A 27640-nucleotide genomic window follows, 5' to 3' on the forward strand; every position below is an offset into this window, starting at 1 on the left:
ACCTGTGGACAAAGATCGTACTTTTTGGAGAAATGTCCTCTGGTCTGATGAAACAAAAATATAACTGTTTGGCCATAATGACCATCGTTATGTTTGGAGGAAAAAGGGGAATGCTTGCAAGCCGAAGAACACCATCCCAACTGTGAAGCACGGGGTGGCAGCATCATGCTGTGGGGGTGCTTTGCTGCAGGAGGGACTGGTGCACTTCACAAAATAGATGGCATCATGAGGAAGAAAAATTATGTGGATATATTGAAGCAACATCTCAAGACATCAGTCAGGAAGTTAAAGCTTGGTCGCAAATGGGTCTTCCAAATGGACAATGACCCCAAGCATACTTCCAAAGTTGTGGCAAAATGGCTTAAGGACAACAAAGTCAAGGTATTGGAGTGGCCATCACAAAGCCCTGACCTCAATCCTATAAAACATTTGTGGGCAGAACTGAAAAAGCATGTGCGAGCAAGGAGGCCTACAAACCTGACTCCGTTACACCAGCTCTGTCAGGAGGAATGGGCCAAAATTCACCCAACTTATTTTGGGAAGCTTATGGAAGGCTACCCGAAACGTTTGACCCAAGTTAAACAATTTAAAGGCAATGCTACCACATACTAATTGAGTGTATGTAAACTTCTGACCCACTGGGAATGTGATGAAAGAAATAAAAGCTGAAATAAATCATTCTCTCTACTATTATTCTGACATTTCACATTCTTAAAATAAAGTGGTGATCCTAACTGACCTAAAACAGGACATTTTTACTATGATTAAATGTCAGGAATTGTGAAAAACTGAATTTAAATGTATTTGGCTAAGGTGTATGTAAACTTCCGACTTCAACTGTATTTACACAGCAGAGTCTATAGCAGTCGATACAGTGCTGTTCAAGGGTCTGTGTCATGTCGGGTCAATCCCTCCCGTCCTTCTGCTGGCCTCCCAACCCCATCCCCTCCTCTATTCTCTGTGTTCACCCTCTGTCCCTCCCGTTAATTAATTACATATTTGCTTCGTGTGCCCCTCCTCCACTCTAGTCCAGTAAGAGGTAAACAGAGTTCCCATACTGCTGTCCATTCTGTGCATTGGGCTCTTAGATATGCCCTAACCGTCTGACCATACACTACTACACTATACTAAACATTATTACTTCATAAGAAGACGGTGAGAAGTAAGGTTTGGTGGAAATCTAGTTAGTGGGATTTACCGGCATAATTAAATCCTTTGGAAGGGAATGAAATCAAGTGGGATATTCACTGTCTTAATCCATCTTTAGGATGTTTCTCTGTGGCACAGTAACTGCTGGCATTGAGCACATATTTACAATGATGTCATAAAGTTAGAATTATTCCCATCCATTCTCTGACAGAAATGTCCATGCTGGGAATCCTTTAGGCATTCACTGAGCTTGTAATTCTCATTGAGATAAAATCTTGCGAGAGACCTGCTAGAGAGACCCATGTGGCCAGTGTTATATTTCAGGCTATTTATCTCCTTTCTTACTGTCAGCCTAATTGTATTGATATATCTAAATGCATGTTTGATATGATCTTGATGTGACTTAAACCTTTTCCAGGATGGCACAGGAATCCCTCTGCAGTATTGGGGCATGTTCGACGGCCACGCCGGCTCAAGGTGTGCCATCATGGCATCCAAACTCCTCCATGGCCTCATCAGAGACAGACTGGGGGACATTGCCCACCTGTTGGAGAACCCCTCTGCGGCGCCCCCTATCTACCTGGCCAAGAATGGCAGCCCCTAGCAGGTTGCGTTGAAGAAGGGGGAGAATTCCACCCTGGACCCAGAGGACCCTGACGCCATCACTGATCCCTCTACCTGCTTCCACATTGGAGAAGGCTGTCAGTCTGGAGAGTCTGATCATGGGTGTCACGCTCACAGCATATCACCTTATTTTGTGAAATAGCGTTCTACTAGTCTCGTGAGACCATCCTTCCAAATCTCCTCTCAGCAAAGCCTCGGCATCTGAGGCTTTTACCACCTTAGGATGAGAGAGGGGATACAGTAGCTATTGAGCAAAATGGGTTTCCCAGAATCAAATGCAATGATTATTTTTCTTTAGGCAGTCTTTATCTCTCAATGTACTCTAATATTTCATGTTAAGTATAACCTCTTTAATGCAATAAGTGCTGCTGACTTTATTCTGCAACCCAATGAATGAATGAATGAATAAGCTTTTGCTTTTGTTTTCGGTTCCTGTTCTGTTGATTACAGGATGAACTGATAGAGAAAGAGAAGATGTCCTATACCATTTCTGGTGGCTGTTGTGCCTTGGCTGCCATTCATTTGATGGGGAAGCTCTACGTTGCCAATGCAGGAGACAGTAGGTAGGTCAACAGGTCCAACAGATAGCAGCAGGATTGATTAATGCCCTAGCCTAATGGCTAATGACTGTTGTATTACAGGCCTACTTGTTGTACACATTCAACTCAAATGTATTTGATTTCAGTCATTCAATGCAGAGTTGAATGACTGAAACAGAGGTTAAAGTGACACCATGATGCCCAAAGCCATTGATTCCAAGAAGTTTCATTTGGTCATGCAAATAATAATGTCACACAGCAGTTCTTTTGACCTCGGTTGGCCACTCTTTGTACTGCAACATAATTCTTCATGAACTGTAAGCTCCTGGTAGAACTTGCCCAGAGGCACAGATCTAGGATCAGTATACTGCTTGTCAATCTTAGTCTAGACCTACCTTAGATCAGCGTCTAGGGGCAATAATCATCCTGTAACATCCCTGGACTTCATGCTGTGTCTTCCCTCTTAACACCACATTATCTGTCCTGAGTGTCCTCCTAATATGGGGTCACATTATGGCGTCTGTCTTTGTCTTCATACAGTATGTCGTTGTCCCTCCCATTGAAATAGAATCACTACTCATTCTACTTTGGTTCTTCCTCTGTCTCTACAGAGCCATCATCATCCGTAACGGTGAAGTCATCGCCATGTCTAACGAGTTCACACCAGAGTCTGAGAGGCAGTGCCTGCAGTATCTGGTGAGGTCTGGGTTAATTCATGTATTTATGTATTCCTTATTTAAAAGGGAGATTCACTCATAAATTAAAGTTTGTCAGATGTTTTCAGACTTTAGAGGAAGGCCCTCAAAATTGTCAAAGACTCCAGCCACCCTAGTCATAGACTGTTCTCTCTGCTACCGCACGGCAAGCGGTACCGGAGTGCCAAGTCTAGGTCCAAAAGACTTCTCAACAGCTTCTACCCCCAAGCCATAAGACTCCTGAACAGCTAATCATGGCTACCCGGACTATTTGCACTGCCCCCCCACCCCATCCTTTTTACGCTGCTGCTACTCTGTTAATTATTTATGCATAGTCACTTTAACTCTACCCACATGTACATATTACCTCAACTACCTCAACTAGCCGGTGCCCCCGCACATTGACTCTGCAACGGTACCCCCCTGTATATATAGCCTCCCTACTGTTACTTTATTTTACTTCTGCTCTTTTTTTTCTCAACACTTTTTTTTGTTGTTGTTTTATTTTTACTTTTTTTGTTAAAAATAAATGCACTGTTGGTTAAGGGCTGTAAGTAAGCATTTCACTGTAATGTCTGCACCTGTTGTATTCGGCGCATGTGACCAATAAAATTTGATTTGATTTGATTTGATTTGAAAACATCTGAGAAATCTTGATTTTAAAGTGTAATGCCCCTTTAACCAGGTGAGTCCCATCACCACGGGATATGAATTGCTTTTCCAAGGGTGCCCTGGCCACGAGGAAGGTGCAGGGGAGAGGGAGGGTGATGTTATTTAATGTCTGATTCAGACTACATCTTTATTAATTGTCTGCTTGGTCTAAGTTAAGCTGGAGTGGGTGGCTGTGTTGGAGAGTGGTGGAACCTCCAGGGAGAGGGATGAATAGTACTGTTGATTGTGCATCACAGCTATATAATGTTCCGCCCTCACTTTTCTTACTGCCATGACACTTACTTGACGATATGTTTATCAGGGTTGGGGTAAATTCCATTTCAATTCCAGACAATTCAGGAAGTACACTGAACTTCTTGAAAGAATAGAATCAGTAATCCCTAACCCGTAATCCTATTGTATTTTTGCAGGGCTTACAAGACCATCGTAGAAGACGACCTCAAGTTCCCACTCATATATGGAGAGGGCAAAAAGGTGAAACACTTCGTCATGTTTATGGACGTTGGGTCCTGGTGGACATCATAACAGAACAGCACAGTAGATGTATGGTGCTGTAAGGTCTACCATGGGTAGGTCCACAGTAGATGTATGGTGCTGTAAGGTCTACCGTGGGTAGGACCACATTTTTCCTGACCACCTGACCAGGTAAAACCCTGCCCAAGACATGGGACATTGGATTGGCTATACAGTAAAGTATATCTGGGTCTTCAAACCACATGTAGAGTTGCTGTTATCCTCCCACCCTCGTCATGTTTCCCTGACAGGAAGAATGCTTAGCTGCTTAGCTTAGTTGTTCCCCACTATGAAATCAGGGAGGGAACTGTGGATCTGTCTCCGTTCGTTCGTACTTTAGTCACACGCGATGTCTCAGACAGCACTGGCCTGATTTTGACTAAACTTGGGCTTCTTGCCATAGAGATCTGGCATTTACAAAATTACACTGATTGGCCCCAAGGCGGGAGCTAAAGTAATGAACAGAAATGTGTTAGTCACACGCAATATCTCATTTGGCCCAAGGGGGGTTGCCTTGTTTACGCTGCAGGACAGTTCACCTGCAGTACAGACATAGCAAGATATAACTTTTAGTTGTTCATTCCACTGTATGTGTGGGAGGATTTCATGGTTGTTACTGAACTCTCCCAGTCTTTACCTGTGTGGTTGTTACTGAACTCTCCCAGTCTTTAGCTGTGTGGTTAAAGATAAATGCTCCTGAGTCACATTTCTCTCAAATCTAAGCATATCCACAGGCACTAACCCACATTTTGTGTTTGTGTGTGTGTGTGTGTGTGTGTGTGTGTGTGTAGACCCGTGTCATGGCCACCATTGGGGTAACACGTGGCTTAGGGGATCATGACCTGAAGGTGTAGAACTCCAACATCTACATCAAGCCCTTTCTCTCCTGCTGCCCAGAGGTGAATGAGAGATGTCATGCTGTTTGTGTCTAGAACCATGTATCGCCCACCATCTGCCAGATCAAGGCTTGTCTAGAAGCATCCCAGTGTGTTCCGAATCTTGGACGACATCTAATGACATACGTTTACTTTATTTTGGCTCATCAATGTATATATTGTCGAAGGTATCTGATCCAAATTCATTGCTAGATGATTTATCCTATTATTATAGCCATGTTTAATACTCTGCATACACTCCTTCCCTCCCTTATCTCCTACAGGTGATAGTGTACGACATGTCTGAGTACAAGCATGGCCCTGATGACGTGCTGGTGATGGGTACAGATGGGCTGTGGGACGTGACCACGGACAGGGAGGTAGCAGACGCAGTTTCAGGCTTCCTGTCCTGCTGCGAGCCCACTGATCCTGTGAGGTACTGTACTGTAATCTCTAGTCTATAATCTACACAGTATAAAGTCCTGTAGCCAAATATTAGACCTCTGATTAATTATTTAATGAATTAATAAGATGAGGTCTAAGGGCATTCCATAGCGACTGCGTTCGAGATAACTCATGGGTCAAAGTCTGTGCCTGCTAGCAGCATGTGTCCCACGTCCACAGCTACATCCAGAATCGGTAGACAGTTCTGATTGAAGAATCGCTGTTTGTGTTGCCGAGCAGTGAACAAGAAACGATTAAATCCCGTTTTTAGATGCTACCCACCCAAATACAAATCTAATATGGATGCCAATGTTTTGTTTTCACTTTACGTGCACACTTGCCTGTGGTTCCCACCTGTCTGTGGTTCCCACCAGTCTGTACCTGTCTGTGGTTCACACCTGTCTGTTGTCAGCTAATGAGTCCCACAAAACAGGCAGGTGCTGCCCCAGATGGGTAGTAAAGGAAACACGCAAAGCTATAACAAAACATTGCTGCACTGCATTTGTAAGATAAATATTAATATCCTTGCAATATACTTCACTTTTGAGAGGCATTGAACTATGCACTGATTCAGAGATGTCTGAAGGACAACAGGGAAAGCAGGCAATAACAGAGTCAAAGAATGGCAGGGCAAAGGGGCATTCAATTAAGAATATGCCGCGGCTATAGGTCTATAGAGGTCAGCTAAAACTTGAAAATGAGTACTGAGTCATATCTGGACTAGGCCAACATAATGGATGGACCACATTCAGAAACTAACCAAACGCAGAGACACATACAGTGAGGGAAAAAAGTATTTGATCCCCTGCTGATTTTGTACGTTTGCCCACTGACAAAGACATGATATGTCTATAATTTTAATGGTAGGTTTATTTGGACAGTGAGAGACAGAATAACAACAAAAAAATCCAGAAAAACGCATGTCAAAAATGTTATAAATTGATTTGCATTTTAATGAGGAAAATAAGTATTTGACCCCCTCTCAATCAGAAAGATTTCTGGCTCCCAGGTGTCTTTTATACAGGTAACGAGCTGGGATTAGGAGCACACTGTTAGATTAATTTGGATTTTAAGAATAATGACTAAAGAATTTCACCCCAAACACAGTATAAATGTTAGAATTATCATGTAGTGTCAACCCACTAACAGAAGGGGCGTTACTAACCATTCAAGGGGGGAGGCGGGAACTGTTTAAGAAAGGTGGGAGGAGCATAGTGTTTTTGTTTGTCAAGAGGTATAAAGAAAGGAGATTTGTGTTTTTGAGCAGAGCTCTCGCCATGAATAAAAATACAGATAAGACTTGTGAGTTGTGGACCTTGAATCATTGATGATTAAAACCAGAGCCTTACAACCTCTGGTAATGATTCAAGCTTAGGGTGGATTAGAGATAGAAATTCACGTGACAGATTGGTCCTTCTGAGCGGAGCTTAATACATCTTTATCGTTCTAGAGACACCGAAATCCGTGCACGGGCGGGTGATAGCATCCGTTACAGATGAGTCCTGGCCTTCCACGTTAAGGTTAAAAAACAGGCCGGTGATTACTCTTTATGAACGATAAAGACGTTAACAAGTTTGAAAAAGCATTTTAATCCAGACTGCAAGGAAAAGGTCAGTAATTTTTATTCATGGATTTTGGTAAAATGAGTTGAACTTAGTTACCAAAGAAGGTAATAATTATTACGACAGGGAGGGTCCGCAATTGATCCTAGAGGTAAATAGCTATTACAAAAAAAAACTAGTCCGAAATGACATGGTAGTGAATTGCAATCACAAATGTAAACTAAGTTAATATTGTCATTGTACGAATTGCAATGTTCAGTATAAACAGGGAAATAATTATCATCGTATGATAGGGGTGTGTCGGGAGTTCATATATGCGACTGGGCATTTGCTAGAACTGTGCAAACAAGTTTGACGGATGATAAGGTCGTATGTGTGTGAGACTTAATCCCTCGGAGACGTGATCATTATTTCAGGGGTGGAGGGAAAAGGAAAAAAATCGTGAGGAAAATTGGGTAACTTACTCTTTTCCTGAAACCGGAGTTTTAAATAGAAACTCGGGGTTAGGGGTTAAATAATTTTAAAGGGTTAATTACAAAAGCAAGAGGGGCACTAAGAGATTAGCTCCTACGAAAATAATTCGGGAGGGAATTATTTAAAAAACAAAAAGGGGGGGAGGGATTTCTTATTGTTCCGCCATGGGAAAGACATCTTCTAAACAAGTCCGAGAATTAACGGGAGATGAAAGAAATATGTTTTAGGGATCCATTTGGGAGAAGAGGTATGAATTTATTGGGCATCTCGAAGTAAAAAAGTTAGTGGGCAGATGCATATAAAATTAGATGGAAAAAAAAAGCGAAAGGAGGGGCTGAAGACAGGGAGTGTGTTTTTTTAAGCGCGAAAGTGCTTTAACGGGAACAAAGGAATATTTAACCATCATGACTGCAGGGGAAAAGGAATAGGACAGTCAATTTTTTTGGTTCAACGGGTAAAATGTTTGAAAAAATGATTAGTGTCAATTAAGAATTGGCTAAAAACACCACAAAGCGATTATTTGAGAGGTACCTATATAAGTCCAACGAGTGGTCCTCTGTAGCTCAGCTGGTAGAGCACGGCGCTTGTAACGCCAAGGTAGTGGGTTCGATCCCCGGGACCACTAATAAAAAAATAAAAAATAATTTTAAAAAATGTATGCACGCATGACTGTAAGTCGATTTGGATGGAAGCGTCTGCTAAATGACATGTTATTATGCGTGTGTATGAGCTTTCGCACTCAAGCGTAGACGTACGTTATGAGTGGGAAAGTAGAGAATATTTGCGTTTTTGGTCAGTTGGCAGACGCTCTAATCCGGAGCGACTTGAAGAGCCAATAGTGGTTTGCATGGAACTATTCTGTCGTGTTGGGCATTTGAATGGCAGAAGGTGAAATATGTGTGTATGAGGAAATTCAACGGCGGGTATGAATGATAACCGGATACTACTTAGTATTTGGTTGGTTAAATGCTAAATAAAAGATTTGAGGCGTGGTTATGGGGGAACTAGGAAGACGCACTTATTCAAAAAGGAATGGGTGGAGAGAGAGTTTTTTACGTGTATTAAAAGTTGCATTAGATAGACATATCTAGAATATTACTAAAGCTATGAAAATATGTTATAAGTACTTTCCCGCGCCTCCCCATAATGTAGGAAGGAGCAGGGGAGGGGGGGAGTGAGAGACAGGACATCGTTCAAATGGTAGGGATGTCATTAAGTGTATGCTGATAAATAATATCAAGCGTTTGTTTTATTGATTGGGGCCGAATCAGAGAAAACTGTTAAATATATTGAATAGCGAACTGAAAATGAAAGGCATAAAATACAGAATAATTGGACGATTTTAAAACGATAATTTATTTTGGTTAGGAAGCAAGTGGCATTGGCTGTTGTGCTGGGGGAATAGCGCCAGCCTGTGGTGGGTTCTGGATTTGTTATAAATAACTTTATATTTTAAACTAAAATAAATAGACTACAATTTGAACATCAGAAAAAGGACAATATAATTCGTAATAGTTATTATAATTATTATTGATAGTTATTGCAGTTATTATTATCCTGAGTGGCGCAGTGGTCTAAGGCACTGCATCGCAGGGCTAACTGTGCCACTAGAGATCCTGGTTCGGATCCAGGCTCTGTCGCAGCCGACAGCGACCGGGAGACTCATGGGCGGTGCACAATTGGCCCAGTGTCGTCCAGGGGATGGCCGGCAGGGATGGAGCTCGGTTAATAGAGCATGGTGTTTGCAACGCCAGGGTTATGGGTTCGATTCCCACGGGGGGAGGCCAGTAAAAAAAAAATAAAGATAAAAATAATACAAATGTATTCACTAGGTTGCTCTGGATAGGAGCGTCTGCTGGGTGACTAGAATGTAAATGTATTATCATTGATTCAGTAATGATAGGAGGGAAGTAGCGATAGAGCTGAGAGGGTTGAGAGTTGAGGACAAGGAGAATGATTTGTGGCTCTGGTTGGCGGGAAAAAGGAGAGGCAGAGACATACTTAGAGAGACAGAGGAAGTTAGAGAGGGAGAGAATAAAAGGCTGAGAGACAGAGATAACAGTTTCTGGAGCTTGAAAAGCAGAGACTAACAGAGTAAGAAAAGGAACAGACAAGAGCAGAGTATTTAATGGCCACTAGGGGAAATAGCTGGGATCGGTAGAACTCCAGGATAGACAAGGACAGCAGATGTAGGACTAATTAAGGGGGTAGCTCCAGTACAAGTGATTCCTCGATTCGATAATAGACCATACCAAAAGCAATATACTATGGAACCAGAAGCAATAAAAGGGATAACACCTACATTTGAGCATTTATTTAAGGGAGAGGTGATAATTCCTGGAGATGAGGTACAATGAAACTCTCCAATTTTTCCTGTTAGAAAGGAGGCACCTAGCGCCGACTGGAGGATGGTCATGGACTTGCAGGGGGTTAATAGAAATATAATTGCTGAAATACATTGCTGAACCAATTGAAACCAGAGAACTCCTATTTTACAGTGATAGATTTAGCTAATGCTTTCTTTAGTATCCAAGTTCATCCGGATAGTCAGGGGTGGTTTGGCTTTACTTTTCAGGGAAGGAAATGGATTTAGGCTAGGATGCCTCAAGGCTACTCGGAAAGTCTTACAATCTTAGACCAGGCTATAACTAGGAATTTGGGAAAGTTTGAACATAGGGAAGGACGCAAATGTTAGTTTATGTAGATGATATTCTATTGGCTAATCCCATTCAGGAAGGATGTAAGAGGGATACAATCCAATTGTTAACCTTCCTGGCAGAACAGGGACACAAAGTGAGCAAAAAGAAACTTCAACTTTGGTAGAGGTCATTTACCTAGGACACACTATAACACAGGAGGGGCGAATGTTAAACTCATCCAGGAAAACTGCTATATTTGAAGCGCCAAAACCGTTAAAACAAAAAACAAATGATGAGCTTATTGATAATGATAAAGTGCTGTAAAGTTTGCGTACTCCATTATGTACTGCATACGGGTAAATTAAGTGATCTTATCTATGAGAAGGCAATGGTAGCCCATGGTAAAGTAATTTGGAACTCTAAGGAGGCATACATACATCAGGGATGTTATCCAAATGGTAGAGAGTAACGAGGGATATGACATTGGTAGTGATTTAGAGATGATGAAGTTTTTTTGGTGGGCTATTAGATATAACTGGGTTAATCATGAACATAGAGATTTTTTATTCTTTGTTGCTAGACAGAAGACTTAGGTGACTTAAAAAATAGACTTATCATGTCCAACAATCAGTCTTCAGGTCAAGCCCGGGAGAGCCGGGGTAGAACAGAGGTTGAACTAAACATAAGTGTTTTTACAAGATAAGAGATTGTTTGATTGGATTACTAATTGATTCTGAACTGAATGAAAGTCGAATTTAGCCGCCATAAAGAGAAAGGAAGTGGGAGGAGCAATAAAGAAGCAAAAAAGAATCTCAAAAATGAAAGGCATGGCAATTGGTTGATAAATAATCTAAGGGAATGTTTAGGAAGGTGGAAAAAATTGACACATAAGCAGAACTATGTGTCAAGAGGGGGGAAGAGGCTAATTGTATTAGATAATATACGAAGGAGAGGACAAAATACTTTTAAAAAAAAACATTTTTTAGATAGTCTAAAAAGAGAATGCAGTCAGAAATTGTTACATTAATCTGAACATGTGTGAAGATAGTTTATTAACCACACCCGTATGTCAGAGGTTTTGTGCCCCACAGGTGAACTAAAGGAGAAGGTGACCCACTATCTAACCAGGTGACTGGTGAGCATCCAGACACTAGAAGGAAAACTGGAAGCAGGCCTGTTGGGAAGGGCCCCTATCAGGTTATGTTGGTAACCGCCTTTGCCATTAGAAAAGCAGAGAGAGGAACCTGGGTCCATGTTACCCACTGCAAGAAGGTAGGACCACATACAAGCACCGCTTAGCACACGCAGAGTTGACGAGCGGAACTGCGCCACAGGGTGCGGGGGTCACCTCTGTCAACGAAGATCTCCTACCCAGACCTATCATCACTGTAGTGTGTTCCTAGGGTGTGAGTATGGGGTGGTACCGAGCAGAAGGACTCAAGACAGGAGAGGGTTGGGTTTTTTTTGAGAATATGGGTGACCCTGAACTGCATCATAGTCTCGGCAATAGTCGTGGTATGTCAAAATCCACCACCACCTCACACCAATTACGCTATGGCCTTACCATTATTAAGAAATAAAGGGAAAGCGACCCGACATACTGACCATCAAGGGCGAGTGATCTACAAAATAGGAGTCAGAGAAGGGTGGGGAGTAAGATTCAAAATTATGATTAGGGATCTTATCAGAGCGGATAAGCAAGCAACATGGGATTATAAGATCCCGTTGTATTTATGTTCAGCCCCCTCAGCGGATTGTTCCTGGGCTCAGGTATTTAGACATACTGGGGGAAGGAGATATGAGACGGGGGGGGGGGGCTGGACGTCCAGATGGAGGATAAGAAGGTATAACGACATCCCCACGAAGATGGTAGTAACAATAGTAAAGGTCACTAAAGAGGACATGAAAAGAACTTACTGGGCTTGCGCGGACGTATACGGACGGGATACTTGTCTAAGATTATATTTAATGGAGTTAAAAGATATAGAGGGAGCAGGTACTGGCATTAATCCATTAATGACAATAGACCGAGTAAATCAGTCAAGGGATGACGGAGTCAATTTGACTAACCCGTCCACTATGAAAGATTTTCTCCTCCAGGAATGGAACAATGGGGAAGTGGAGGGGGTCCCTGATGAGAATCTCTGGTTAAAGTGGATGAAATACACCGCTAGGGCCTTGGGGGAGACAAATTGTTATGCATGCTCCATTGGGTGACCAGCAATGTTGACCGCCCCAATGCCAAAGGCAATGTTTCCCTGTGTATTAGACCTGGGGTCCAATCAAAAAGAGCCAAATTGCACAGGGATTGGGCTGGCAAAATTGACATACTCGGCCAGCCCACCTAGATTCACTTTAACTCCTGGCGAATACCAGTGTTACAGACATAGAAATGGCACCCGTAACTTGGGTGATTTTGATGGCTGTAAGGAGATAATTAATGTGACTGATTTAGATAAGGAAGGAAGGGAAAAAAGATTAGGAACCTAACCATCCCTTTGACTGATGTGTGGTGGGCATGCACTAAACAGGGAGCATTCGGCAGACATTACCAGAGGGATGGGTGGGTACTTGTGTACCAGTATTGTTGGTCCAACCTGTAAGAATTGGTCATCAAAGACCAGTGACAGGAAGAATAATTAGGAGAAAAATAAATAAGTCAGGAATGAAATAGCCCAATTTGGATAGATGGTATAGGCATCCCCAGGGGTGTTCTAGACGAATACAAAGCTATAAATCAAATATGGGAGAGTTTTACTACAACATTTTTCTGGTGGGGGACAAACAAAAATATGGATTGGATAAATTATATCTATTACAACCAACAGCGATTTATTGACAAGACTAGAGATGCAGTAAGGGGATCTCTGAGCGATTATCCGCCATCCCGCTCGTAACTTAGTAGAGGTTGGTTCTAGATCAGGCAGAAAGGGCCGGTGTCTATAGAAAGATAAGCCATTGTTGCATATTTATCCCTAACAACACCACACTGGATGGGACAGTCACCAGAGCTCTTACAGAATTAACTGCACTGAGTGAAGGATGAACTGAACTCAGAAGTTAGTACATTGTGGATAGGGTGGTTTGATGAAATATTTGGTAAATGGAAAACCCTAGCAGCCACCATCTTAGGAGCGATCAGTGTTTGTATGGGTATTCTTGTATTATGTGGTTGTTGTCTTGTTCCCTGTGTCCGAGGATTGGTGAGTCAGGCGTTGGTGAAATGCAGTATCTAAACAATGATGAGAGATGGACTGACTCCGGACTCTGACCAGGGGAATGTGAAAAACAATCCTCCAGGCTTGGTGGATGATGAAGATTTGGACCCTGAAAGACCGCAATTGGATGAAATGTTTATTAGTTCTGATGTGATCTCTGAGATTAATCATGCTTGTAAAATACATTTATCCTGAATGTGGGAATATTTAGTCAAAGGGGTGGATTGTTAGATTAATTTGGATTTTAAGAATAATGACTAAAGAATTTCACCCCAAACACAGTATAAATGTTAGAATTATCATGTAGTGTCAACCCACTAACAGAAGGGGCGTTACTAACCATTCAAGGGGGGAGGCGGGAACTGTTTAAAGAAAGGTGGGAGGAGCATAGTGTTTTTGTTTGTCAAGAGGTATAAAGAAAGGAGATTTGTGTTTTTGAGCAGAGCTCTCGCCATGAATAAAAATACAGATAAGACTTGTGAGTTGTGGACCTTGAATCATTGATGATTAAAACCAGAGCCTTACAACCTCTGGTAATGATTCAAGCTTAGGGTGGATTAGAGATAGAAATTCACGTGACACACACTCTTAAGGGAGTGCTCCTAATCTCAGTTTGTTACCTGTATAAAAGACACCTGTCCACAGAAGCAATCAATCAATCAGATTCCAAACTCTCCACCATGGCCAAGTCCAAAGAGCTCTCCAAGGATGTCAGGGACAAGATTGTAGACCTACACAAGGCTGGAATGGGCTACAAGACCATCGCCAAGCAGCTTGGTGAGAAGGTGACAACAGTTGGTGCGATTATTCGCAAATGGAAGAAACACAAAAGACCTGTCAATCTCCCTCGGCCTGGGGCTCCATGCAAGATCTCACCTCGTGGAGTTGCAATGATCATGGGAACGGTGAGGAATCAGCCCAGAACTTGTTGTTACTTACCCTTACCACCTGGGGGCGGCCCGTCAGGAAGTCCAGGATCCAGTTGCAGAGGGAGGTGTTTAGTCCCAGCGTCCTTAGCTTAGTGATGAGTTTGAGGGCACTATGATGTTGAACGCTGAGCCATAGTCAATGAATAGCATGGATGGACCACATTCAGAAACTAACCAAACGCAGAGACACATACAGTGAGGGAAAAAAGTATTTGATCCCCTGCTGATTTTGTACGTTTGCCCACTGACAAAGACATAATATGTCTATAATTTTAATGGTAGGTTTATTTGAACAGTGAGAGACAGAATAACAACAACAAAAATCCAGAAAAACGCATGTCAAAAATGTTGTAAATTGATTTGCATTTTACTGAGGGAAATAAGTATTTGACCCCTCTGCAAAACATGACTTAGTACTTGGTGGCAAATCCCTTGTTGGCAATCACAGAGGTCAGACGTTTCTTGTAGTTGGCCACCAGGTTTGCACACATCTCAGGAGGGATTTTGTTCCACTCTTCTTTGCAGATCTTCTCCAAGTCATTAAAGTTTTGAGGCTGACGTTTGGCAACTCGAACCTTCAGCTCCCTCCACAGATTTTCTATGGGATTAAGGTCTGGAAACTGGCTAGGCCACTCCAGGACCTTAATGTGCTTCTTCTTGAGCCACTCCTTTGTTACCTTGGCCGTGTGTTTTGGGTCATTGTCATGCTGGAATACCCATCCACGACCCATTTTCAATGCCCTGGCTGTGGGAAGGAGGTTCTCACCCAAGATTTGACGGTACATGGCCCCGTCCATCGTCCCTTTGATGCGGTGAAGTTGTCGTGTCCCCTTAGCAGAAAAACACCCCCAAAGCATAATGTTTCCACCTCCATGTTTGACGGTGGGGATGGTGTTCTTGGGGTCATAGGTAGCATTCCTCCTCCTCCAAACACGGCCAGTTCTCCTCTGAATCATTCAGATGTTATTTGGCAAACTTCAGACGGCCCTGTATATGTTCTTTCTTGAGCAGGGGGACCTTGCGGGCGCTGCAGGATTTCAGTCCTTCACGGCGTAGTGTGTTACCAATTGTTTTCTTGGTGACTATGGTCCCAGCTGCCTTGAGATCATTGACAAGATCCTCCCGTGTAGTTCTGGGCTGATTCCTCACCATTCTCATGATCATTGCAACTCCACAAGGTGAGATCTTGCATGGAGCCCCAGGCCGAGGGAGATTGACAGTTATTTTGTGTTTCATCCATTTGCGAATAATCGCACCAACTGTTGTCACCTTCTCACCAAGCTGCTTGGCGATGGTCTTGTAGCCCATTCCAGCCTTGTGTAGGTCTACAATCTTGTCCCTGACATCCTTGGAGAGCTCTTTGGTCTTGGCCATGGTGGAGAGTTTGGAATCTGAGGACAGGTGTCTTTTATACAGGTAACAAACTGAGATTAGGAGCACTCCCTAATCTCAGCTCGTTACCTGTACAAAAGACACCTGGGAGCCAGAAATCTTTCTGATTGAGAGGGGGTCAAATACTTATTTCCCTCATTAAAATGCAAATCAATTTATAACATTTTTACATGTGTTTTTCTGGATTATTTTGTTGTTATTCTGTATCTCACTGTTCAAATAAACCTACCATTATAATTATAGACTGATCATTTCTTTGTCAGTGGGCAAACGTACAAAATCAGCAGGGGATCAAATACTTTTTTCCCTCACTGTATAACAACATGCTTGGTAGGCAGAACTAAATAAATAGCTTGACATAAATATGGCAACGCCTTATTCATAAACCATAATCTAATAAACCATTGCGGTAGGACGAGACAATACCAGGACACATGGTCATATAGGTAAGAGCCACACATGAAGTTCAGCAGTAGCATAAATATGTAAGCATAGTCAACATTGTACGAATAATACTCACGACTCAAACTATGAATAGGCCATCTCTACAACTTCCATTACCGGATGCACATTTCCCTCTCTTTTTCTGTAAACTCACCGGACGCCCAAGGCGACGGAGCCAGGGAGGTGATTGTCCAACATACCAGAGGCAGAGAATGGCTGGTTGCCTTGTCATGGAAGGATGTGATTCATATCAGGGGAATACATTGTAAGAGGGCTTATACTATTACAGTTGCTACCAATTAATACAGAGTAGATATCACAGGAGGTTGGTGGCACCTTAATTGGGGAAGATGGGCTCGTGGTAATGGCTGGAGCGGAATAAGTGGAATGGTATCAAATACATCAAACACATAGTTTCCATATGTTTGATGTCATTCCATTTGCTCCGTTCCAGCCATTATTATGAGCCATCCTCCTCTCAGCAGCCTCCACTATTAGATATTGAATAGTCAGGTGGCCTTGAAAGAAACTACTGAATATTGGTTAGTAAAGGAGGAGTAATTAAACAATATCTCCACTAGAGGTCAGTATCTAGCCTGTAAAAATGAATACGGTACTTTTGAAATGGCAATACCATTTGGACAAACACCTTCACATAACACATATTTGGGATGCAGTACATTTCAAATTCAATTCATGAACATAAAAAAAAAAATACACATTTGAAATAAATTGCACTCATCCAGATACACACTGGCCGCCCAGGACCTGTTGATGCGGTCGCGAGGGGTCCTGAAGGAGAGGGGCTGGTGGTTACCCAATGAGAGGCTGGGTTCAGGAGACGACATCACTTGTTATGTGATCCCCTTGGCGGGACCGGCGGGGCCCGAGACAGAGAAATGACAGGCCCTGTCCCACCACCCCGCAGGAGAGGACTAGTTCCCTAGGACCGACCAGTGTCACTCCGTCCCTCCTACCCTACCCTGGGGGAGGGGCAAAGAAAACACCTCCCTTATAGGGAAGCCTCAGGTTGGAGAGCCTGCTGCTAACACCTGTTGACAGGCCCATTTCCCTGGCTTCTACAACAACACACTCTCCTTATTGTTAATGTTTGGTACTCCTGTAACCGGTGTTCAGTGACATTACCTATTACCTGACCGACCGACACATGTCCATTTCTGAAACCTGCCCCTGTAGTTTCACATTTTAATCTCTCTAACTGAATGGCTGATAATTTCAGCAGGGTTGGTTTGCCCATCATCTCAGTGCTTGGTTCGCCCTTCTGTATAAAACCTCCTTATCACCTTATGACCCCCACATGTGATTTATGTCATGCTAAATTGCTAAAATAATCTAATTTATGGCTTGTGTAGAGTACAGTATGACAGGTGGAGGTAGATGGCCATGCACATTGTTTAACGCAGATAGCGCGACTCTGATATCAGTTGAAGAGTGAAGCCACTTCTCAGAAGACAGTGGAGCTCTGTGAGAAAATAACTATATACAGTGGGGTAAAAAAGTATTTAGTCAGCCACCAATTGTGCAAGTTCTCCCACTTAAAAAGATGAGAGAGGCCTGTAATTTTCATCATAGGTACACGTCAACTATGACAGACAAAATGAGAAAAGAAATTCCAGAAAATCACATTGTAGGATTTTTAATGAATTTATTTGCTAATTATGGTGGAAAATAAGTATTTGGTCAATAACAAAAGTTTCTCAATACTTTGTTATATACCCTTTGTTGGCAATGACACAGGTCAAACGTTTTCTGTAAGTCTTCACAAGGTTTTCACACACTGTTGCTGGTATTTTGGCCCATTCCTCCATGCAGATCTCCTCTAGAGCAGTGATGTTTTGGGGCTGTCGCTGGGCAACACGGACTTTCAACTCCCTCCAAAGATTTTCTATGGGGTTGAGATCTGGAGACTGGCTAGGCCACTCCAGGACCTTGAAATGCTTCTTACGAAGCCACGCCTTCGTTGCCCGGGCGGTGTGTTTGGGATCATTGTCATGCTGAAAGACCCAGCCACGTTTCATCTTCAATGCCCTTGCTGATGGAAGGAGGTTTTCACTCAAAATCTCACGATACATGGCCCCATTCATTCTTTCCTTTACACGGATCAGTCGTCCTGGTCCCTTTGCAGAAAAACAGCCCCAAAGCATGATGTTTCCACCCCCATGCTTCACAGTAGGTATGGTGTTCTTTGGATGCAACTCAGCATTCTTTGTCCTCCAAACACGACGAGTTGAGTTTTTACCAAAAAGTTCTATTTTGGTTTCATCTGACCATATGACATTCTCCCAATCCTCTTCTGGATCATCCAAATGCACCCTAGCAAACTTCACTGCAGGATTTGAGTCCCTGGCGGCGTAGTGTGTTACTGAGGGTAGGCTTTGTTACTTTGGTCCCAGCTCTCTGCAGGTCATTCACTAGGTCCCGCCGTGTGGTTCTGGGATTTTTGCTCACCGTTCTTGTGATCATTTTGACCCCACGGGGTGAGATCTTGCATGGAGCCCCAGATCGAGGGAGATTATCAGTGGTCTTGTATGTCTTCCATTTCCTAATAATTGCTCCCACAGTTGATTTCTTCAAATCAAGCTGCTTACCAATTGCAGATTCAGTCTTCTCAGCCTGGTGCAGGTCTACAATTTTGTTTCTGGTGTCCTTTGACAGCTCTTTGGTCTTGGCCATAGTGGAGTTTGGAGTGTGACTGTTTGAGGTTGTGGACAGGTGTCTTTTATGCTGATAACAAGTTCAAACAGGTGCCATTAATACAGGTAACGAGTGGAGGACAGAGGAGCCTCTTAAAGAAGAAGTTACAGGTCTGTGAGAGCCAGAAATCTTGCTTGTTTGTAGGTGACCAAATACTTATTTTCCACCATAATTTGCAAATAAATTCATAAAAAATCCTACAATGTGATTTTCTGGAAAGAAAATTCTAAATTTGTCTGTCATAGTTGACGTGTACCTATGATGAAAATTACAGGCCTCTCTCATCTTTTTAAGTGGGAGAACTTGCACAATTGGTGGCTGACTAAATACTTTTTTCCCCCACTGTAAATGAGTACATTTGTGATGAGATTGAGTAGCGGTTGACATTGTATATGACATTCCACAGACCTCTAAACCTTATATTGTGGCAATAATTAATGGCTGGGGTAATTTTGGGATTGTTTTTGCTGTTCTCCAAATAGCATTTTTGTAAAAATGCTGTAAATTCTTCAACTTCCAAACAATTCCTTGGAGGAGAATTTTGCCATGCCCTAGGTTTAGCTGAACTGACGCCACTGGACTAAAGTTAGTCAATCGACAAGTTTCTTATTTTCTTTATGTTTAATCTATTCCTTGGTATTCTAAAGTGACTCCGAGTAATTTTTATTACCGCCCTGTACCGTTTCAATGTAACTGATTTCGGGGAGGTGACTGTGGATCTGTCTCGGTCCATTTATACGTTTGTACGTTAGTCACACGCGATTTCTCAGACAGCACTGGCCTGATTTTGATGAAATTTGGGTGAATGATGAGTCTTGCCATAGAGATCCGGCATTTACTAAATTACACTGATTGGCCTAAGGCGGGAGCTATAGGAATTAACATGTCTTAGTCACACGCAATATCTCAATTGGCCCAAGGGGGGCGATGCATCATTCATGGGGTACAACATACTGCACTGACAAGTCGTATATCGATTGCTGTTCAGTTGAAAGGTTTTCAATAGGCCAAACTATTTTTTTAAAGCGGTCAACTTAAAACACGTAGGCCCTGTCGAGCTTCTTTGGCTTAGGAATTGAAATAATGTAGCCTAAACTCAAGCGAGGGCGTTGTTTGAGTTTCAGCCAGTTTCAGCCTGATTATGTGGATTTCCACATAATAAAAGTGCCAGAAAACAATACAGTAATTTGCTGGTGGTCTGAAAAGCCTACTAGCCTACTCATTTGTGAACAGACATTGTTCAACTTTAAGTTGAATAGTTAAAACAAATCCCCAACTTTAAAAAAATAATCTGTCATGGTGAAGGGCTAAGGGCTGTTCTGTGATTTGGAAAGGAATGTAGGCGGTGTGCCTGTGCCCCTTACTGAAGAGAGTTGTAATGGAAAGCTTGCAGAGCCGACCTGTCAGCCATCCGGTCCTGTTAGGGCTGCTTTGCCTGAGTTGTTGAGTAAAAGTGACATTGAGTCATGAAGAGTCTGGTCTCTGCAACACAAGCTCTGACGAAAACACCATACCTCGCCATAACTGCAGCAACAGAGATGTGGCATGTCTGGACGTTTTAATTATGGCATGTGGTGCCGTCTGTAGATTATGGAGTGTGTTGCCGTTTATTTTTTGCCATATGTTAGCTGTCATTCAAACTGGGCAAAAGTGAAACGGAAACTAACCTTGATGGTTAAGTTTAGGTATTAATTCAGAGTGGTTAAAGTAACAGAAACAGAAATTACAAAACAAGTGCCTAGCACTGGGATTGAACCTGCGATCCTCAGAGCCGTAGCTTGCGATTTAACCCCAACCCCAATGCCCTAGCTCAGGGGTGTCAAACGTACGGCCCGCGGGCCGGATCAGGCCCGCAAACGGGTTTAATCCGGCCCGCGAGATGATAAAAAAAAAAAGAATAATAAATAAAATAAAAATGGTAAAGTATAAAAATGCGCTGCAATTTTTCAATAAAATAAGCTGCTGTTCCAATTGCGTCCACTGGATGGCGCAATAGCAATTGTGTTAAGCAAGCAAACTGTTTATACCGGGGCAGAGCAAGTAGGTCAAGCACGTGCAGCCAATGAGCTACTTTGCTTTGCCCGCGATATTTATTACGGCTTCTACTTTTAACATTATGTGCTTTGGCACCCTCATTGCCCCAATATGTCGCTGTCAAAAAAGAGAAAAGTGGACGCAGAGTGCAGAGTGTTCCAAGAAAAATGGTCATCCTATTTAATCACGGAATTGAATGGGAAAGCTGTATGTTTGGTGTGTTCAGAGCATGTTGCAGTGCTGAAAGAATATAACCTTCGTCGCCACTATGTGAGTCTTCATGCCGACAAATATGACAACTTTAAAGGACAACGGAGATGAGAGAAGGTGAATGAACTGTTGGCGGGTCTGAAGAAACAGCAGTCTGTGTTTACTCACAGCCGAGACATCAGTGACGCTGCAGTGAAAGCTAGCTACCTCATTGCTAATGAAATCGCAGTGGCTTCAAAACCATTTAGTGAGGGTGAATTTGTAAAAACATGCATGATGAAGGCAGCGGAGATTGTGTGCCCTGAAAAGCACCAGGCTTTTGCAAATATCAGCCTGACAAGAAACACAGTTGCAGACAGGATTTCCGATCTTTCAGTGGATTTGGACAGCCAGTTGAAGCAAAAAGTAAAGTCATTTGATGAATTGATGAAAGCACGGACATTACAGATGTTGCACAACTGGCCATTTTTTCATCCGCGGAGTTGATGACACATTGACCGTCACCGAGGAGTTCGTGGAGTTGGTGCCGATGACAGATACAACGACAGCAGCTGATATTTTTACCGCACTCGTCGGCGCGCTGGACAGGGTCGGAGTGGACTGGTCCCGCGCTGTCAGCCTGGCTACAGATGGTGCGCCCTCAATGATCGGGAAAAAAGCAGGCGTTGTGACAAAGTTCAGAGAGAAAGTGCAATCTGCAAATGGAGGACGTGATTTTTTGACTTTTCACTGTATTTTGCACCAGGAGGCTTTGTGTTGCAAGTCATTAAAGATGGATAACGTCATGAAGGTGATCATCCAAACTGTTAATTTCATCTGATCCAGAAGCCTGAATCACCGTCAGTTTGACAGCCTTCTCAGAGAGAAAGACCACATCTATGGCCTGCCATACCACACTGAGGTAAGATGGTTAAGCCGAGGTGCTGTGCTGAGGCGTTTCTTTGATTTACGAGAAGAAATTGAACAGTTCATGGAAGAAAAGGGCAAACCAGTGTTAGAATTTCATTCCGCAGAATGGATGCCGGTCCTTGCATTTATGGTGGATGTTACAGAGCACCTGAATAACTTGAACAAACAGCTGCAAGGGCGCAACAAAGTTGTCACGCAGTATTATGACAGCATACGTTCTTTCAAGTTGAAGCTGTCATTGTGGGAGACGCAACTTGCCGGTGGTGATGCAGCTCACTTCCCCTGTCTGAAAAATGTGTGCGCGACCCAACATGTGGCAGACATGAAGCGGTTCAAAGATAAAATAACGGGACTGTTACGGGAGTTTGAGCAACGCTTTCAGATTTATGTTTATATGTTTTTATGTTGATGTGCTATTGTTTTTAATTGATTTTATTTTATTTGTATATTTAACCTATTTTTGACTCTGTGGTTCTTGCACTTGTTTGGGGAACAGGATTTCATTATTTTTATCTACATTTCTGCCTGAGAAATGACACCCTGATATAGTTCTGTGATCTGTGAAACAGTTCTGTTAATCACTGAGGCATTGTGTGTTTGTGTGTTCTTTTTCTTTAGAATTTTCAAATAAACTTGACGTGTTTTATGATTAATAGTGATGTTGTGCTTGTACTATTTTGGACACACTGTCCTCAGGCTCCAGCTTTATGTTGTATGTTGATCGTATTAAAACAAAGAAAACAATCTGAAGTTGTTGTTTTTAAGTTATATATACCATGATTTTTCCGGTCCGGCCCACTTGGGAATAGATCTTCCTCCATGTGGCCCCTGAGCTAAAATGAGTTTGACACCCCTGCCCTAGCTCATCATGAGCCTACTAGATAGTAATTGGTGCTTGCATTGCCCCTAGTGGAAGGTAGGAAAATGCCATGGAAATAAAATGACGCCCCATGTCATAATTTAAACATTTCAAATATGCCTAAATATGCCATAATCCACTTGAGTTTAGTCTGGGTCTCCCATCGTGAGATATCAGCCTTCTGCATCTCCACATGAGTGATTGCCGATGGCATACCTTTCAGGGTCACCATGTCCTGGACATGTCAGACAACACACTTTCTATCTTGTCTGTTTCACTATCCCTGAGCCTAATGCAAACGTGTTTCAATGGTAAAGCAGAGTGTCACTATCCCTGAGCCTAATGCTAAAGTTTTTCAATTGTAAAGCAGTGTCACTATCCCTGAGCCTAATGCAAAAGTCTTCAATGGTAAAGCAGACTGTCACTATCCCTGAGCCTAATGCTAAAGTGTTTCAATGGTAAAGCAGAGTGTCACTATCCCTGAGCCTAATGCTAAAGTTTTAAATGGAAAGCAGAGTGTCACTATCCCTGAGCCTAATGCTAAAGTTTTCCATGGTAAAGCAGAGTGTCACTATCCCTGAGCCTAATGCTAAAGTTTTAAATGGAAAGCAGAGTGTCACTATCCCTGAGCCTAATGCTAAAGTTTTCCATGGTAAAGCAGAGTGTCACTATTCCTGAGCCTAATGCTAAAGTTTTTCAATGGTATAGCAGAGTGTCACTATCCCTGAGCCTAATGCAAAAGTTTTCAATGGTAAAGCAGAGTGTCACTATCCCTGAGCCTAATGCAAAACTTTTCAATGGTAAAGCAGAGTTTCACTATCCCTGAGCCTAATGCTAAAGTGTTTCAATGGTAAAGCAGAGTGTCACTATCCCTGAGCCTAATGCAAGAACCCAAATGATGCCCCTGGGTATAGCTACATATTGGTGTTTCATCATACAAATAGACATTTACATCATTTAGCAGACGCTCTTATCCAGAGCGACTTACAAATTGGTGCATTCAACTTATGATAGCGAGTGGGACAACCACTTTATTTTTAATTTTTTTTATGGGGGGTGGGGGAAGAAGGATTAATTTATACTATTCCAGGTATTCCTTAAAGAGGTAAGGTTTCAAGTCTCACTGGAAGGTGGTCAGTGACTCTGCTGTCCTGGCGTCGTGGGGGAGCTTGTTCCACCATTGGGGTGCCAGAGCAGCGAATAGCTTTGACTGGGCTGAGCGGGAACTGTGCTTCCGTAGAGGTAGGGGAGCTAGCAGGCCAGAGGTGGATGAACGTAGTGCCCTCGTTTGGGTGTATGGTCTGATCAGAGCCTGAAGGTAAGGAGGTGCCGTTCCCCTCACAGCTCCGTAGGCAAGCACCATGGTCTTTTAGTAGATGCGAGCCTCAACTGGAAGCCAGTGGAGTGTGCGGAGGAGCGGGGTGACATGAGAGAACTTGGGAAGGTTGAACACCAGACGGGCTGCAGCATTCTGGATAAGTTGAAGAGGTTTAATGGCACAGGCAGGGAGCCCAGCCAACAGCGAGTTGCAGTAATCCAGACGGGAGATAACAAGTGCCTGGATTAGGACCTGTGCCGCTTTCTGTGTAAGGTAGGGTCGTACTCTGCGAATGTTGTAGAGCATAAACCTGCAGGATCGGGTCACCGCTTTGATGTTAGCGGAGAACGACAGGGTATTGTCCAGGGTCACGCCAAGGCTCTTTGCACTCTGGGAGGAGGACACAATGGAGTTGTCAACTGTGATGGCGAGATCATGGAGCGGGCAGTCCTTCCCCGGGAGGAAGAGCAGCTCCGTCTTGCCGAGGTTCAGCTTAAGGTGGTGATCCGACATCCACACTGATATGTCTGCCAGACATGCAGAGATGCGATTCGCGACCTGGTTATCAGAAGGGGGAAAGGAGAAAATTAATTGTGTGTCGTCTGCGTAGCAATGATAGGAGAGACTATGTGAGGATATGACAGAGCCAAGTGACTTGGTGTATAGAGAGAATAGGAGAGGGCCTAGAACTGAGCCCTGGGGGACACCAGTGGTGAGAGCACGTGGTGCGGAGACAGATTCTCGCCACGCCACCTGGTAGGAGCGACCTGTCAGGTAGGACGCAATCCAAGAGTGAGCAGCGCCGGAGATGCCCAACTCGGAGAGGGTGGAGAGGAGGATCTGATGGTTCACAGTATCAAAGGCAGCGGATAGGTCTAGAAGGATAAGAGCAGAGGAGAGAGAGATAGCTTTAGCAATGCGGAGAGGCTCTGTGACACAGAGAAGAGCAGTCTCAGTTGAATGACCAGTCTTGAAACCTGACTGGTTTGGATCAAGAAGGCCATTCTGAGAGAGATAGCAGGAGAGTTGGCTAGAGACGGCACGCTCAAGAGTTTTGGAGAGAAAAGAAAGAAGGGATACTGGTCTGTAGTTGTTGACATCAGAGAGATCGAGTGTAGGTTTTTTGAGGAGGGGTGCAACTCTCGCTCTCTTGAATACGGAAGGGACATGGCCAGCGGTCAAGGATGAGTTGATGAGCGAGGTGAGGTAAGGGAGAAGGTCTCCGGAAATAGTCTGGAGAAGAGAGGAGGGGATAGGGTCAAGCGGGCAGGTTGTTGGACGGCCGGCCGTCACAAGTCGCAAGATTTCATCTGGAGAGAGAGGGGAGAAAGAAGTCAAAGCATAGGGTAGGGCAGTGTGAGCAGGACCAGCGGGGTCATTTGACTTAATAAATGAGGATCGGATGTCGTTAACCTTCTTTTCAAAATGGTTGACGAAGTCATCCACAGAGAGGGATGAGGGAGGGGGAGGAGGAGGGGGATTCAGCAGGGAGGAGAAGGTGGCAAAGAGCTTCCTAGGGTTAGAGGCAGAGGCTTGAAATTTAGAGTGGTAGAAAGTGTCTTTAGCAGCGGAAACAGAGGAAGAGAATGTAGAGAGGAGGGAGTGAAAAGATGACAGGTCCGCAGGGAGTCTAGTTTTCCTCCATTTCCGCTCGGCTGCCCGGAGCCCTCTTCTGTGAGCTCGCAATAGACACATTCTATTATGGTTTTCATGGTACCCTATTGATTTTCGTGGTTGTAAATGGAACTGGCATTGCTTAATTGATTACGTGGGTAGAATTTGATCCACAGATGTGTATTGTGCCATATCACAACGTGTTGCTGAACACGAGTGCCATGATTTTTCATGTTTGAAGTGGGCCTATAGGCCTATTTGTTTGGCAAGACAGCTGTGCATGGCTGCATCTCACTGTAGTAGGCTGTAGGCTGTGTTTTGGTTATTTGGATCTCCATTCGCCTTTTGTGTATTGCGTTTGTTTACTGTTAATGTAACTAGCCTAATATAGATTGTGTCACGCCTTTATCAATCTGATATTTTTATAGGCCTACTTGGTACCGCTGTTTTTGTTCTGTTCGCATTAATTCGTTTGCATTCACGTCAGTATTCTAAGTCAAACTGCTATTCAGTATCTTTGTTTGCATGCATAAATAACTAGGCTACTACTTTCAGCATTTAGTTTGCATAATTTTGGTAAGACAGCTGACAGGTTGAATTCACATAGGCTGTTTGTAATAGGTAAATTACCCTATCTATCTTGTAGCCTATATTAATCACCAAAACGGCCTTGCTTTAGTGTGTAGGGCGCTGTCCATTGTGCTGATAGGCTACAGATTTCGCGCCAACCTGTCACTTCGAAAGCACTCAATGGTTTCAGAGTCTCAGCATTTGAACTTTGTTTATTGTGGTATAGTGTGATATAAGCAGAATTCAGTATCATTTTGCACCCTCACTGATTTCAACTCCCCCCTTAGTCACTTTATCCTTGCGCCGGGTCTGACTATAGGGCCAGAGGTACTCTAAGTTTAACTAGGCTTGATTGAAGATGGAAAACAATGTGTGTTAAGGACCAAGGAGCCTAGACCTAAATCGTAAGATCATTAATAAGCTTGTTGCATAGAAATGTGAAGTTACAGTATGTGTTAACTGAATATGGTAAAACAACGGAAGCCATTTTCCATTGGGCAACGATAGCATGGGCATGACCAGGGCGGGACATAAGTTGGGGAAAGCTGAACTTTATGCAAATACTCTGCGATATCGCGTCGCAATTGACCAATCGAAGCTCACTATAGCTTCTAGCTCCTACTGGATTGGCTGTTGATACCTAGCACTATCTATAGTAGCATGCTTGCTAGCACCCACATGAGGATGAAGCCATTATTGCTGATAGTTAACACAAGATGTTACAGTAGCACATAGGCCCAAGCAGTCTCTCGTTACATGGTAACATGGTACATATCCTCGGAGAGAGAACGAAGTCTATTTCCACTAGTGATAAATGTGACCAAGATCCTATTTACACTTATAAGCTGTGGTGTTAGCATACAATGTGACATGTGCTAGGCAGGTATGGAGCCAACCTGAGTCATTGGCACATTTCTCAGATACGCTCAGAAGTGAAATAAATTCATTTTGCCCACCCACCTTTAATGCTTGGTTATTGTACCACCCACACAGAAACCATGCTGTGAGTTGGCCCCATGTGGTCTAGACTGTCTAGCTGGCAGTGGCAAATGAATCAGGATATGTTTCTAATTCTGTGAAAATGCTACGTTTTGGTTCACATACCCTTTGAAATTCCACCTATCAATACTGACCGACATAGTCAAACGTACACATTTTTCCAGTAAAATGTTTATTTCTACGACTGCCGTATACAAAACTAGTTTCTCGGGCCTCCCGAGTGTGCAGCGGTCTAAGGCAATG

The 27640-nt window shown here is 43.2% G+C and overlaps 1 pseudogene across 1 annotated transcript in view; it reads left to right on the forward strand.

Annotated features, from left to right (window-relative positions):
• The window catches only part of LOC311138328 (protein phosphatase 1H-like), a 33288-nt pseudogene extending 16216 nt beyond the window's left edge, over positions 1–17072 (forward strand). The window contains exons 3-9 of the transcript in view: positions 1568–1906; positions 2224–2336; positions 2924–3013; positions 4090–4153; positions 4984–5091; positions 5352–5503; positions 16916–17072. The product of the transcript in view is annotated as a protein phosphatase 1H-like (transcript). The remainder of the gene's footprint in view (positions 1–1567; positions 1907–2223; positions 2337–2923; positions 3014–4089; positions 4154–4983; positions 5092–5351; positions 5504–16915) is intronic.
• Positions 17073–27640: the final 10568 nt, after the last annotated feature.

The sequence above is a fragment of the Coregonus lavaretus genome (assembly GCF_964263955.1).
Source record: "Coregonus lavaretus genome assembly, chromosome: 12".
Lineage (NCBI taxonomy): Eukaryota > Metazoa > Chordata > Actinopteri > Salmoniformes > Salmonidae > Coregonus > Coregonus lavaretus.